Source organism: Eptatretus burgeri, chromosome 1, assembly GCF_056783735.1.
Source record: "Eptatretus burgeri isolate ZD-2024b chromosome 1, Ebu_testis_v1, whole genome shotgun sequence".
In the NCBI taxonomy this organism is placed as follows: domain Eukaryota; kingdom Metazoa; phylum Chordata; class Myxini; order Myxiniformes; family Myxinidae; genus Eptatretus; species Eptatretus burgeri.
In genome coordinates this window covers 121,195,201-121,210,200 of record NC_140961.1, presented here as the reverse complement: position 1 = coordinate 121,210,200, position 15,000 = coordinate 121,195,201, and the positions used below count along the sequence as shown (strand labels likewise).

General features: G+C 41.4%; 1 long non-coding RNA gene across 1 annotated transcript in view; it reads left to right on the top strand.

Moving 5' to 3' along the window:
* Nucleotides 1-293: 293 nt before the first annotated feature.
* The window catches only part of LOC147035301 (uncharacterized), a 67,525-nt gene continuing 52,818 nt past the window's right edge, over nt 294-15,000 (top strand). The window contains exon 1 of the long non-coding RNA XR_015062015.1: nt 294-447. This is a non-coding gene — a long non-coding RNA (uncharacterized LOC147035301). The remainder of the gene's footprint in view (nt 448-15,000) is intronic.

The following is a 15,000-nucleotide window of genomic DNA, read 5'->3' as shown; positions in this document are numbered from 1 at the left end:
TGTATAATCGGGTCATCTGATGTGACTGACATCTTCCAAGGATGCTTCAATACTGGTGAGTGAAACTTTGAGAAGTTAAGATTAGAACTCCTGGACTTACCTTTGTTGGCATCCTCAATGCATGAACAAAGTCCTATTTAATAAATATTGTTTGATGTTTGATGTTTTATTTCTTCACCAAACTCTTGGTTTTGATGACGTTGCAGTTGCAGGTAAGAGGATAAATCACAGCTTTGCATCTTCTTTGACAAACACAATACCTTTTGATGACCAACCACGTGTTTGCACGTTAACTGCGTTAATTTACCTACCCTGGAATGGTGCAATACTTTGAATCTCTGACAGGTCAGTGCTGTATTTTTGGATGTCTGCAGAGACGTGGGAGGAATCCAGCTTTGCTTGCCAAGTTCGCCACTGCTTGGACCGTTCTCTCCCATATCACAAGCGGTTTGTTGTCACCACGTACGCTTCTGTTCTTCACGCTTTATCCGTACATGAAAAAAAAACAAAAAACGTGTAGTTCATGTCTGAAACGAGTAGCTCAGCGGCAGGAATGGATGGAGGAAGAGAATAGCTGTCCTGTAAGGTGTTGGCTTGAACACAAATTAACCTTCCTCCACTAACTTCCTTTTGCTTATGGGGTCCAAGGCTAAAAGGAGAGCTGAAAGTCAAGGACTGTACTTTTCGGGCATTCATTTGTCAATGTTTTCTGCAGGACTAATGGTATGATTGTTAAAAACTCACAGTAATATGGACTTTGATCTTGAAAGGGTGCACGATTTTGAATACCGCAGCACCATGAATGCTTTCAGAGGTGGTTCCATGTTCGTTCTTCTCTGTCAGATGTAATTTTTCTACGTATCCTGGTCCTCACAACTGCAACTCTGATATTTTAGTACTTGTTGTTATGACATGATCGTGGCCTAAAAATTACAGAAAATATGAGGGAGGGGGGGGGCTTGGAATCAAAATGTTATCGGCCAACAGAAATAACAATCACACAGGTATTATCAGCTGATGCGCTTGTCTTGCCTGGCTCACCACTGATTGGACCCTAACTTACACACCAAATAGGTAGGTGTTGGAGACCAATGTACTTGTCTTAGTAAGTTCAGCACTATTTGGACCGTAACATACACTCCAAACTCATGTATCGTAGGTTGGTTCGGTCTTCTTTTTATCACCTCAATTAAACTGTTTGAGAATTGTGAATTATCACATGGTATTCGGATCATTACACAGATTTATCTAGCCTGGTGTTGGCTTAGTGGTTAATTGACTGACTTGTGATCTTGGTGTCCTGAGTTTGAGCCCTATTGGCTGCTGAATTAACACTAGGTGGAGTTGACTCAGCCTTTCATCCTTCCGTGGTCGGCGTAAATGAGTGCCAGTGTACTGGTAGAGGGGCGCAGCATCAGCGGCACAGCTATGCTTCCAAGAAATGATAGCTACCCGGCAGCCAAGCTGCCATACGCAAGAACAGAGCAGGTTTATTGAATGATGAGCTGCATTAATGAACGTCACTCACTTCACAACGAAAGCAAATGTTGAAGTCCTTGAGTGACCTCACAAAAAGTGTGACATTGAGAGCCTGTGCATCTCACCTATCCCTTAAAAGAATCTGTCGAGACATTTAGCTTGCAACAGATTTATGTTCCTCGTCGCAAGATCAGGCTGGACGAAGTTACATGAGTCAACAGAAATTGGCGATTCCTTTTGGCAGACGACAAGAAGCACAAATGTGCAAACGGCCATTCACCCACATCGAGGATATGTTTAACAACGAACATAGTTACGCCAACATCCAGGAATTTTGTAGACCGAAGGTCATTTTAGCATCGTTCCGCAACGATCTTGATGCTGAATGTACCATTTACTTTCGATAATGAGGGTGCAGTTAATTGATAATTAGTTGTGGCAAATGGTACATTGATGTGCGTATCACGTCAGCATTCTGTTGCCTGTGTCCCGAACACCCTCCGGCACCCCCTCTTCTTGCAGCGAGGCAACTTGGCCAGTTGTTACTCAATCTTTCATTCCTCCTGTGCTCGGATGACTGCAAGAGTTTTTTGAGGTTTCTTGGCAAGGCTGCATTTTCATCTGTGGTCACCCACTGTCTATTATTTCTGTTTGCATCTGCCTTGAACTATACCATCTGGCAGCCGATAAGGAGATATCGCTTTTCTGTTCATTTCACCCGTCACATTGCTTTGAGCTTCAATTCATGCGTTGAGCTCCTCGCTGTGTAGATGCCATTAGGCACATGATTGTAAGCCTTCAACAGCTAACCAGTTAACTTTATGACAGCACTTTGTGAGTTCAGCGTTAAATATATATATAAATATATATATATATATATATATATATATATATATATATATATATATATATATATATATATATATATATATATATATATATATATATAATAACATTTTGGTTTTGGGCACCAAACGTATTGCATGGTGACTTTTTTGACTGGGCTTTGTTTAATCAGCCTTTTTTTTTTGCCTCATGTGCTACCGAAGTGGAAATTGAAGCTGAATAATTGAACAACAAGGGGGAAAGGCGTTTTACACATTGTGGCGTAAACGCTGCACTCCACGTGACTGCTTGTGTTTTATTTGAATCCTCCGTCAGATTTTTAATTAGTCTTGAAGGACTGTATTACAGATTTGGCATTTCCTATTGAGGTAGGAGTGATGTTCTTAATCTCAATGAACATGGTATTCACAATGGTCCAATATATACCAAGTAAACTTGTAAAATGCTTATTTGATCAGTCAAACGTACACTAATTTGCTTCTCAATCATCAACGGACTGGCAGGATGGCCGAGAGGTAGGCATACTCACCTTTATGCTGTCTCGCCTGGGTTCGAATTTTGGGTCAGCTTTAAACTCATCCTAGTGTTTTACAGGCAGGGGGATTTATCAGTGTGTATGCTGTCACTCAGATGAACGGTTAAAACTGGGCATCTTTTTCTGCCACCATTGGTCTTTGGTAGATGTTAAAGATACTACGGTGTCTTTTTCGAAGAGGAGGCAAATTACCCAAATTCTCACCAAAGTTCTCTCACTAACCTGCACTTGGTAACCCTGTTGAGTATAACTCTATGGTGAGTTGAACTTGGTCCAGTGGGCTGAAAACAGCCTGATGATGATATCGTTAACTTGTGTTATCCACTACTTTGAGCAGCCACGTTGATTCAGATAATCTGGGGGAAAACAAGATGTATCAGTCAGAAAGTGAGACAGAATTTTTTTTTTTTTTAAGTCACAAGTTTACACGGTGCTTTTGCATGGTGATGTACATACTTGTGTTTCGATAAATACAATTGTTAGTGTTTCTTGGACAATTGTACAATCCACAGTGCCTGCAGAAAGTCCACAATCCCTTTCAAAATTTTCACCTTTTGTTGCCTTATAACCTGGAATTAAATTGCATTAAATCAGACTTTTTCCACCTTTATTTACACATCGTAACTCACAACTTCCAAGTGAAAAACAAATTCTACAAATTTCAGAAAATTCATTAAAAATACAAAACTAGAATATCTTGATTGGATAGGTGTCCACCCACCTGAGTTAATACTTGGTGGAAACACTTTTGACAACAATTATAGCTGTGAGTCTGTTGGGATAGGTCTCTACCAACTTTGCACACCTTGATTGGGCAACATTTTCCCATTATTCTGCACAAAACCGTTCACGCTCAGTAAAGTAGTATGGAGAGCATTGATGGACAGCAATCTTCTTGTGATGGACAGCAATCCTCTGCAAAAAACTTGTGATGGACACAAGTAGTACTTGTGATACTGTTTTTTTTTAAAAAACCTAAATTCTATTTCGTGTTCTATCCAAGTTTCTTCCCCTGACTTTCCCATGAAGGTGGGTCCAAGCTTGCCTCACCCAGCTGAGTGTGTCCGCCCCTCTTTCTCGGCGGCATCACTGTGTGGTGTATTTAGCCACCAATGCGACCCCAGAATGTATGAAATAACAAAATTATTCTTTCTTTTGATGTTTTGGAAAATAATTTTTGGCTATCTCATCTGTATTTTGATGATTTTCTCGTGTAAGTCAATGTGTTTGTGTCCGATTTGCTGAGATAAAGTCATCTTGATATCTGGGTTTTCCAACATAGTGGATTGTGAATACGGGGTAAATATCCATTGACTAAAACATGTTCTCAAAGTTTATTTGAGCCAGGGTCCTTATATCGAGATCAGTCTGTACATGTAAACCTGCAATACTTAAAATATGTAACACTTCCAATGTAAACTATCTGAAATGACAAAACCCAAAGATCCTTCTCAAAATCATAATGCCCTGAAACCGAGAAACACCAGCTCCCTGAGGAAGCGATCGTGCCTGTGAAAGACCATGTGATGTGCCATTGTCCTCGTTCACCTAGCACTCTGTGAGCAGGAGCAAAGCTCTGCTGGCCGGCTTTTGTTGTACACCGACCCATCCCAATTCCATATCCAGGCGATGCATGACGCCATCGCCAAGCGCCGAAGGTACTCGGTTTTCACTCCGTTTTCTTCTTTGTTTGTCTGGGCAATATTTCAGGTACCTTTTGAGATAGGAAGCCGGTATTTGGACATGACAGTGAACAAGTGATTTGGCAATTAGGAGTATTTTTGATTTATTGATTAATGGATTAATCATTTTCTTTCTTGCTTTCTGGATGATATCACAGCCATCCTTTGAGCTAGGAAGTTGATATTTTGACATGACAGTGACCAAGTGATTTGGCGATAAAGGGTATTTTTGATTTATTGATTGATCAATTCATCGATTAATTATTTTCTTTCTTGTTTTCTGGGTGATATCTCAGCCATCCTTTGAGCTCGGAAGCTGAAATTTGGGAACAACAGTGAAGATGTGCTTTGGCAAAAAAGTATTTTTTATTTACTGTTTTTGATTATCAATTAATTGATTAATTACTTAATTATTATCAATTTATTATTTAGTTATTTTATTTTTCATCCTGGCAATATCTTGGGCACCTTTTGAGCTAGGAAGCTGACATTTGGAAATGACAATGAACAAGTGATTTATTTGGCTATAAAAAGGGTATTTTTGATTTATTGATTGATCAATTAATTATTTAATTTTTCGACTAATGACTTAATTTTCAAAAAGTTGCAGATTCGGATGAAACAGTGGTGGTTTTGGTGTCCCATTCGGAAATTGATTGAGAAATTTATTATTTTATGATTATTATATATTTTTTTTTACTCATGCAATTTATCAATAAATCAATTTATTTATATATATATATATATATATATATATATATATATATATATATATATATATATATATATATATATATATATACACATATTGGTTTTAGCTACATAAGCACCTCCATCATGGAACCAGTTTTATTCACATCATTAAACATGCTTTGCATCACATGTTGCAGTAAACTTTCTCTCACATCCCTTTTGTGAGTTTCTGGGGCAGACAACCTGTAATATCCAAAATACCCATGATTGTTTTGTGACCATGATAACATGTAAAGTATGGTATAGCAAAAAGACATAACTGCAGCAGATATAATATGTTGCCTCCGCATTGTAGTGAATGTAACAGAAATTGTTTGTCAATTCTGCATTCTCAATTTATGGGTTGACTGATCATAGGCTTTTACTCTGCCGTAAAGCCCATCATGGATCCAGGGGACTCATAAAACACAAAGGGCATCCATCTCCTTGGATACTCGTTCCCAAACACACCCTGAATGTGTGAACCACGTGGTGCATTCACTCCATTAGTCTGTGTGTCTGCACTGCTATACTAGCTCCGTCCATTAAATTGTACGTCCATGAAAAGTATCAACTGAACTTCCTCGCAGAGTTTAAGTGCCATTTATACATTGTTTCTCAGCTTTCACGAGAAAGACAGCGAATAATTCAAACTGTCATCCCTGCTGCCACAATGATGACGTGAACTCAATGTTATTTTTTATCATTTTGCAACTTCCCTTTATGTTTTCCCCAAAACGATTTTGGTGCGTATTTGATGGGTGCAACGATGTAATCTGTACAGGCAAGGCAGCAATATTGGTCCAAAGGGTTCAATACCCTGGGTTTATGATCCGTTCATATTTAATTATTTTGTGTAATCTCTGTGTTCCATCTTATAGCATCCCATCCTTTAGAAATGATCTTCAACTGTTTGTCAAACTTACTTCCATTCGCTGATATCCATTTATGCATACTGTACTCATAAAAGGACACTGCAACACATTTGCCCCATCATGCTCATACAGACAACTCAGAGCATGTTATTTGGCTTGGCTGTGGACACCCTTTGGCTTCCACTTTGGGAAAGATTTTTTGATGGGGTCTTTAAAATGTAGTAAACTAAACAACTTTCAAAAACATGAAATTACTGTATCTGATTATGCTTGAATTTTAAACTTTGTATCACTGTGAAAATGCTTCAAGAGGCAGTAAATGCAGCCCGTATGAATTTCCCAGTTATATCTGGTGGAGGGAGCTGTGCCTCACCTTGCCTGGCTGCAGAAAATCACGTGACCTTTTTTTTCTTTTTTGTTATACAGTCAATAATCTCTTTGCTGAGTATTTGAAACCCATTCTGTATTTAATTATATGGGAATTAAATTAATTATGGGAAGGCTCAGTTACGGGAAAGAAACCAAAAAAATAGCAATTTGAAGAAACAGCCGCATGCAAATAATGGACAAAATGCAATGTCGTGGAAGGCATATCATGTGAACACTCAGTGGAAAATGGAATCTAGTGAAAAGGCAAACATTCCACCTTTTGAAAATCTTTCAAATGTCCACCAGGTTTAATAATTAGCAGTTATTACCTCCCCTGCCGAAGGTGTGAAGGAGGTTATGTTTTTAGTCCTTTCTGTCTGTTACTTGCAAAATGGAAGATTTTTCAAGTATATTGGTTCATCAATTTTGTTATTCTGTTTGTCTGTCTGTCTGTCTGTTTGTCTGTCTGTCTGTTTGTCACCTTCCAAGTCACAATTTTAAACCAATCTTCACAAAACTTCACCACATGGTAGAGTTTGTCACAAGGAAGAAACCTATTGTTTTTGAGGTCAAAAGGTCAACATCGGCCAAAGGTCAACAACTTAGGTGAGATTTCTAAAATCCTCAATTTTCATTTGATTGACTTGAAATTTGAAGAGGATTTATATTTCAGGTCAATGAATTCAACCTACAATTATTTTTGAGGTCAAATTTGTTTTATGGATTTTGCAAGTGTGGTACTCTGCAAGACTTCTTCTTGCTTGTTTGTCTGTTTGTTTGTTTGTGTTCAGGATATCTCAAAAATTTGTGGACGGATCCAGATAAAATTTTGTGGACATTGTTGTATGACAAGGATGAACTGCTTAGATTTTGGTGAAGACCCAGATCCGGATCTGACGACTAGAATATTTTAAGTGATTCTTCACCATTCAGAGATAGGGCCAAAAATGATATAGTACTGTACAGCGTGATATTTCAAAAATGTATTGGGTCCGATATGTTCTCGTGGATCAGGCATGGTGTGGCAGAGGTGTGCGCTCCACCGAGTGCCCTTGTCGTTATTATATAATGTTCTCACAGTTGGTTTAGTTCAGCATCCCTGGGCAAATCATTGCATCCGTGGGAACAAGCAGCATTCATGCCTCTGCTCTATAAACCTTCAGAAACGTCTTCCATTATGGTACTATTACATTTTGTAAGACCAATTATTGTTTTACTACAACAATTAGTTACATTATCATGCAACCGAACACTAATTAGAATTTAATTGTGGAATACAGTATACTTATACTTGGTGGCAAAGTTCTGCAGTGATTTGCAAACTTACCCGTTACCCTTCAATCCAACAAGGTATCTGATTAATCGTTGATGCAATCATCGAAAGGATCAATCTACATATTATTTATGCAAGAACACATGGAGAAGGGGGTGTGGAAGGGCCCTATGAAATTTAAAATCATTTGCGTACGTCATAAGTACAATGACCCAAATAAAAGCTCTCTTGACCGACCGAGTGTTTACATTACTTTAGAGACCATTTCTTTATGACAATGCGTTAATCATGCAGTATTATCGTGAATTATCCCGAGTGCAGTGTATCGTCCCAATGGATGGATGGAGAATAAAATTGGCAGATTTGTCGACTCTGCACGGAGCGCTATTGTTTGTCGTTGTTATGACAACAGACTCCCTCCAAAACTTCAAGGATCTTGGCGAGTGAAGAGCAAGCACGTGATTTTACAGAAATTACAAAATTCTTGTCAACAGTCTAATAAAGCTGAGTTACTTTCACCGAGACTTTACGGAACTTTGAGAAGTTTTGTGTGATGTACTTGTGAACAACAGACCAGACAGCATGCTCTTTATTTGTTTTTAAGTCCAAAATAACTTCTTAATTTTTACAAGAATGTTGATTAATGCCCCCTCCCCCTCTTGTCTTCCTTGGCACTGTTTGTAAAGAGTGGCTCAGCATTACAGCAGTTGTAATAATTGTCGTCGTTCCCATGCAGCACCTGGCCGTGAGTTAGCATCAACAGAGGTGTGACATTGCCAATGATGCCCTGCAGGTTAGAGCAGGAATTTGGCCAGGCTGCTTGCAATAGTTCACCTAATCTTCATGAAGGACACATTGGAGATCTTCAATGTCCACCACCTAATACTGGCACATGGGACGCCTAGTTAAACGTCCATTCAAAGGATGGCACATTGATGTCAACCTGCCTGTGAAAAACCAGGACGACAGTTTATAGCTGGGTCAACATTATAACCCAGGCGAAACAGCTGACAGGGGAGTGTGTCTACCTTTAGGCAATGCTACCAGCCCAGCAGTTGCTATAAAACACCTTGAGATCCTGGATTCAAAAAAACAATTTTTCCAAATTATTATTATTATTTTTTAACTGAAGAGATGAAACGAAGCACTGTTAAAGTTAAAGGAGGTTACATGTCAGGAATACCGACAAAAAACATGTGCAACTCAAAATTCACTGGTTGCAAAAGTTTTCAGCCCCTGAGATCAGTACTTGGTGGCAGAACCTTCTGCAGCGGCACTTCCACGGTCAAACGGGGATTAAAGCCCTTGAGTAACAACTGGTGTCTCGGCACCCATGGCCGTAACAATATATATATATATATATATATATATATATATATATATATATATATATATATATATATATATATATATGTATATATATTGTTGCGAATTCGTGCCCGCCGGCGTGCGAACGGCCACGTGACTCGAATCGCGGCACGTCGCCCACCAGACGGACAATTCTGTTGTGACCGTCTCGGACTAACGCCGGGAGCTAGTCATGGGTGGGCCTTTCGGCCTCACCACGATCGTGCCAATCGGCCACCCGCGTGGGATAGGGTTGTTCGCCAAACTCGACCTACCTAATTACCCACGCGGAGGGTAGACCGGGCGATCGCACCTCGCCACAGGTCGACCCCGGACACGGGCCGCTTCAGTGACCCGTTCCGTACTATCGGGATAACCGAGCAGTGTTATCGTCGGCCTCGACGGTTCCGCTTAATTATCGGGCGTATTAAGCCCACTACCAACCCTTTACGTGAAGCAACATGGAGATTCAATTAAAGAAAAGACGAAGCGAAACGGGAAAACAGTTCAACATGATGTACATTTATTCCGTGGGACACGGAGAGCACACATATACAATTAAAACAATTATGCACAAAAAGCAAATGTAACAAAAGAAGCAATGACTCAGAGATACTACCGACTAAGACCGACACACGGCAACACTTAAGTTTTACTTCACCAGACTAGTGCCACACACACACGTTTACACAGAAGCAAAAGAAAAGGCCACCCTCAAAGACAAGGGGGCAGACGGGGCCTGTGGGCCAATATTTGCACGTGGCCTGAAAGAGCGGTCAGGTCTGTGAGACCGGGTGGGTCCTACCCGCGTCTTTGTGATGAGCCGCAAATGTGGCAGCGCGGCGGTGCCCCGACTTCATGCTCCTACGCGGGTTTCGTTGGCACTGCTTGGAGTGGGGTGGGAACGGGGCCCCCTTTTCACACTATCTCAGAGTGGGGAAAATGGGGGGGGGGGGGTGAATTGTTCATGCTCTGGGGAAAGAGTATAGCTGGCTTGCTTGGGTCCCGTGACGAGCGATTCCACCGCGACCTCGTCGCCGACCGCCGTCTTCCTTGCCTCGGACCCGAACTCCTCGGTCTCTTCCCCCAATTCTCCTCAGCCGACTGCCAAAAACCACCGGGACGCCCTCGCCTCCCGACTCCACTCCGCGCTCCAAACTGCCTCTGCCCAAAACTCTCTCCGCTCTTCTAAGGCCGACTCTCCCCAAACCGACTCTTCCACTCTCCGCTCTTCCAAAACCGACTCTGCCACTCTCCGCTCTTCCAAGGCCCACTCTGCCTTTTCTGCCACTCTCCGCTCTTCCAAACTGACTCTCCCCTTTCTGCCACTCTCCGCTCTTCCAAAACTGACTCGACCGAGATTCGCCTTGCGCTCGGCGCTTTATAGGCTGGCAGGAGAACCCATATGCAAATTTCTGGATCAGAACGAGCTCGGGGGCGGAGCCACGCTCGCTCATTGGACGGAGAAAAAGGGGCGTGAATCACCCCTGATCCTAGAATTTGCATATCTCGATTCCACACAGACTCGCCTGGAGGCGGGGCCAAACCGCCCCGTGCTTGCTGATTGGACGGATCAGAAGTGGGCGTGTAGCATTCCTGATCCGAATTCTCCTCGGAAAGGCCGCATTTTGCACTCTCGGCTCGGCACGCGTCCCGTACGAGCCCAGGACAGCCTGACGCTCGGTGCCCACAGGTGGTGCGGGAATGGCCGCAGAAGGAGAGAGGTGAAGGTGGTGGAGGGTTTATGGTGGTGGTTTATGGCCATGGTGCCGTTTGGAATGGCGGTGATGCGATGTTTGCGGGAGCGAGTTGTGAAGGTAAAGATCGTGGCTGTTGGCGTTGTTGTGGTTGGTGGTTGTTGTGTGATGGCGGTTGAGACGTGGTTGGTTCAAAATAAAGATAGAACAGAAAAACGGCTATCTCAAAGGGTCGCAGCCCAAATGAATCGCATTTATTCCCTCTAAACAACGGGTTTGGGCTAACTACACAAGTCATGTACTTACAGAGATATCTCACCTATGGGATCTGAATGCGAATTTCCACAACCGCAACAATATATAATATATATATATAATATATATATATATAATATATATATATATATATAATATATATAATATATATATATATATATATATATATATATATATATATATATATATATATAATATATATAATGTGCTTGTAGCCATGCTTTTGCTTGTAGCCCCATTGTCTCAGGTCGCTCAACTGCATTCGATTTTTAATTTTTAAAAAAAATTGTTTATATATTTATTGTTGGATGTTATACGATTATTCTGTGATTTTTTTTTTCTCCAGTTTCCGTTGGTAGCTTCGATGGCTATCGGCACAAAATTACCCTGCTTCCCCTTTGTATTGGGTTGCTGACCTGCATTTGTTTTCATTTATTTAGTTTTTTCAAAAAAATTTCATTTATAGATATTGTCTTGCGATACTGTGATTTTTCTTTTCTTATGGTGTACCAGCTTCGATGTCCATTGGCACAAAATTTCAGCTCTCTACATCACTCGGAAGGTATGATCTTTAATATTAGTCAGTCAGTGAATCGGTGGTTAGAAAGAGCTTTATATTGTCGTGGCCATGCCGGTTAAGTTAATTCCTCCGACACAATTGTCATGGATGGGCGGTTAACACTGACGTGGCTGGATAACCGAACAATTTCCCTTTGAGGCGAACAACCGAGTTCCATCGAGACTATAGTGCGCTTGGGACAGGAGGCGGCGAAGCACATACCAGAAGCGTTCACCAGGATGGTAGCACAATGGTTTATACTCGAACCCACAACAAATAGACAAGCACAAGCAATCTGTAATAAATAGGGGTTTAATGGACATAAATCAAATATTCATCATGGAAATAAATCAAACGTGATAATAAAACGTGAGGGAAAATAAAGTTAATTTTGAGGCGTCTCCACACAGACTTTAATACAGACAAGGGGAGAGACAAAATGAAAGAAAAATCCCTCCTTTATTCTAGCACTTAGCTTCGGGTCCAAAAGTGATCTTTTCAGGCTTGACAATCGAACTGCAGCGTCCTGCGTGAGAAACCGCACCAGAAATGGCACCGAGACGCTCTCTGGGCGGGAAACGCACATGAGTTATTCGTGTGGCAGTATTCAACGCCAGGGCTCAGAATCTGCCATGAAGCTTCTTTTCACGAGCGAATATGCCGACCGTTCTACTCTTGCACCAGGTCTGATCACCACAATCGCCCTCCTTCCTCCTCGACCTTAGGCCACAAGGCATGCTCTTCTTCGCTCCTCAGAAATGTACACACTTCATGGGTCAGCCGAATAGTCAATGGCCTGCGTCTTGCACCAGCAGGCGGGCAAATTCACGCAGCACAAACTTGAGAATTTTTCAGCCTTCTTCATCATGTCGAGGATAAGCAACTGTAATGCCCTTATCTTCCAAGCGCCATCTCCTCACTCACTTCTCTCCCGAACCTTCTGACATCCACTGACCAATCATAAGCCTCGTGGCATGGCGTGTTGGCATGAAGCCGAAAAGGTGGGGTTTCTGACTCCTCTGAATGTGCGGCTCCTTGTTGTTGTTTTAAGGACGTGTCATATTTATAACCGGTCTTGTAAATGCAAAAACATAGGAAAACGTCATCGCAAAGTTTAAGGGGGCAATCACCTACTGGAGAAATTATCCTTAAACCCTACCTAATTAACACAGCACCGCCCACTGTACGGTGACGCATAACAATCTTAAGCTGACTGTTTTCCCTACTTAATTTTCATTGAGATGTCACCTGCACATGCACAGACCATGCTACACTATAAAATCCTACCTTTGCTCTTAAATTCCTCCATCTACCCCAAAACCATAACAATATATTAGATATGAGCAAATACCACCTGTCACTTTTCTGATGGGAATATTAATGGGGGGAGGGGGGGAGAAAAAGTGGAAGGAAGAGTGAGGAGGTGGGGTGGGGAGAGTGAGGAGGTGGAGTGGGAACAGTGAGGGAGTGGGAGTGAGGAAGGATAGGGGAAGGGAAGACAGAGTGAGGTGAGAGGAAGACAAGGCAGATGTGCAGTGGAGCATAAATTACGACTCGTACTGTCTCAAGAAAATGATTCTGCATAATATAACAGTGAATATGGAAACAAAATAATGTCTGAAATCCATTTTATACCGGTCATGGACAGCCTGGAGACAAACATACTAATGGGGGAGGTGGGGGAGTCAGAATGATGGAGCAGGAACTCTGTCATTCTGACGCACCACTCACTCAGGATGACGGAGCACGAGCCACTCACTCAGAATGAGAGAACACAAACCACTCGCTCAGGATGACAGAGCATGAACCACTCACTTAGGATGATGGAGCAGGAACCACTCACTCATGATGACGGAGCATGAACCACTCACTCAGGATGATGGAGCACGAACCACTCGTTTAGGATGACGGAGCACAAATCACTCGCTTAGGATGACAGATCACGAAAAACTCACTTCGGATAATGGAGCACGAACCAGTCGCTCAGGATGACGGAGCACGAACCACTCATTTAGGATGACGGAGCACAAATCACTCGCTTAGGATGACGTGGCATGGCAAAAGCGTCCACAGTGAGTTAACGATTTACTCAGAATGATGTAACGTGCTACCGATATTGACTGTAAGGCATTCGGCAAGTGCCTTGAGCACTTAATAAAGCACTCCAATTAAATGGTTAATAAGGAACGGCTGGCCAGGCTGTGACTGCATACATATGTAGAATCCCTTTAACTTTAAAGCTGGTCTTTACCATGCCCACATCAGTAAAATAAATTAAATGAATTCTTTCAAATAATGACTTTATCCACAAAAGAGTTGCTGTTTAATGTAGAACAGCCCTGGAGACATCGCAAAGTTTAATCGCCCATGAAATAAACATTGCAGATAATCCGCCATGTTGCCTGCTCGTCTGTGCATGCGTCACATGGTACGTTATAACTGTATTTTAAAATGGCGGTTTTTCACCAGATTTGCTTTGATTCCTTGGAGAGCACCTTGTGAAACCTCAAAATATAGACTCATATCCGGCAGATGCTATTGATAAGCAGTTCCTTCTGGGGGGCAGTATGTGATGTCAAGCATTAAATCATAAAGCTCAATGAAGATAGTTAATTTTGGCACATTCCTCAATATTTTGTTCACTGAATATAATTCTCCAAACAGTAGAAAAAGATAAGTTTAATACATTTCGAAATTTCACATTTTCTTGTGTATGTATGTTGAAGGAGGGTACATCATCTTGCCTACGAAAAGTAAATAGGTACATAGGCTTAGTTATAAGACTCACTATTTCTTTAAATTATCAGATTTCACTCCAGATTTTGACAGTTATTTCGTATGGACGATATCCTATTCTGAAAGCTGAAAACATATTTCGATGATATACTTTAATTAGTTCATGAGAGTAGACCGTGGAAAATTGTATTATATAATCATAATGCATGAAATCGCTCCAAGCTCCAAATTTCAAAACTATTCACACTTAAAAAAGTGATGTATACAATGATTTGTAGCGACGATGAACAGATGTTCAACAATATGTGTGGGGAAAGTGAAAAAAAAGCTATCGTTAAGAAATCATTGCGGCCTGTTCCAAATCAAGAGGAGGTGGAGCAGGCCACAAAACAATGCTGCTTTCGACCCCAGCGAGGTTACTTAGGATACGCCTTAAGACCTCAAAGAGAGCGGTGACCAAGGATACGCATCAGAAAGGATATGATTAAATAAGGCCGTTAATTATATTATCTTCAAAAGGGATGTTTTAATTAACCCAAAACCCCAATCTTCACTCATGCACTTCCTTGGAGTTTTCTTTGTACGTATGAAAAG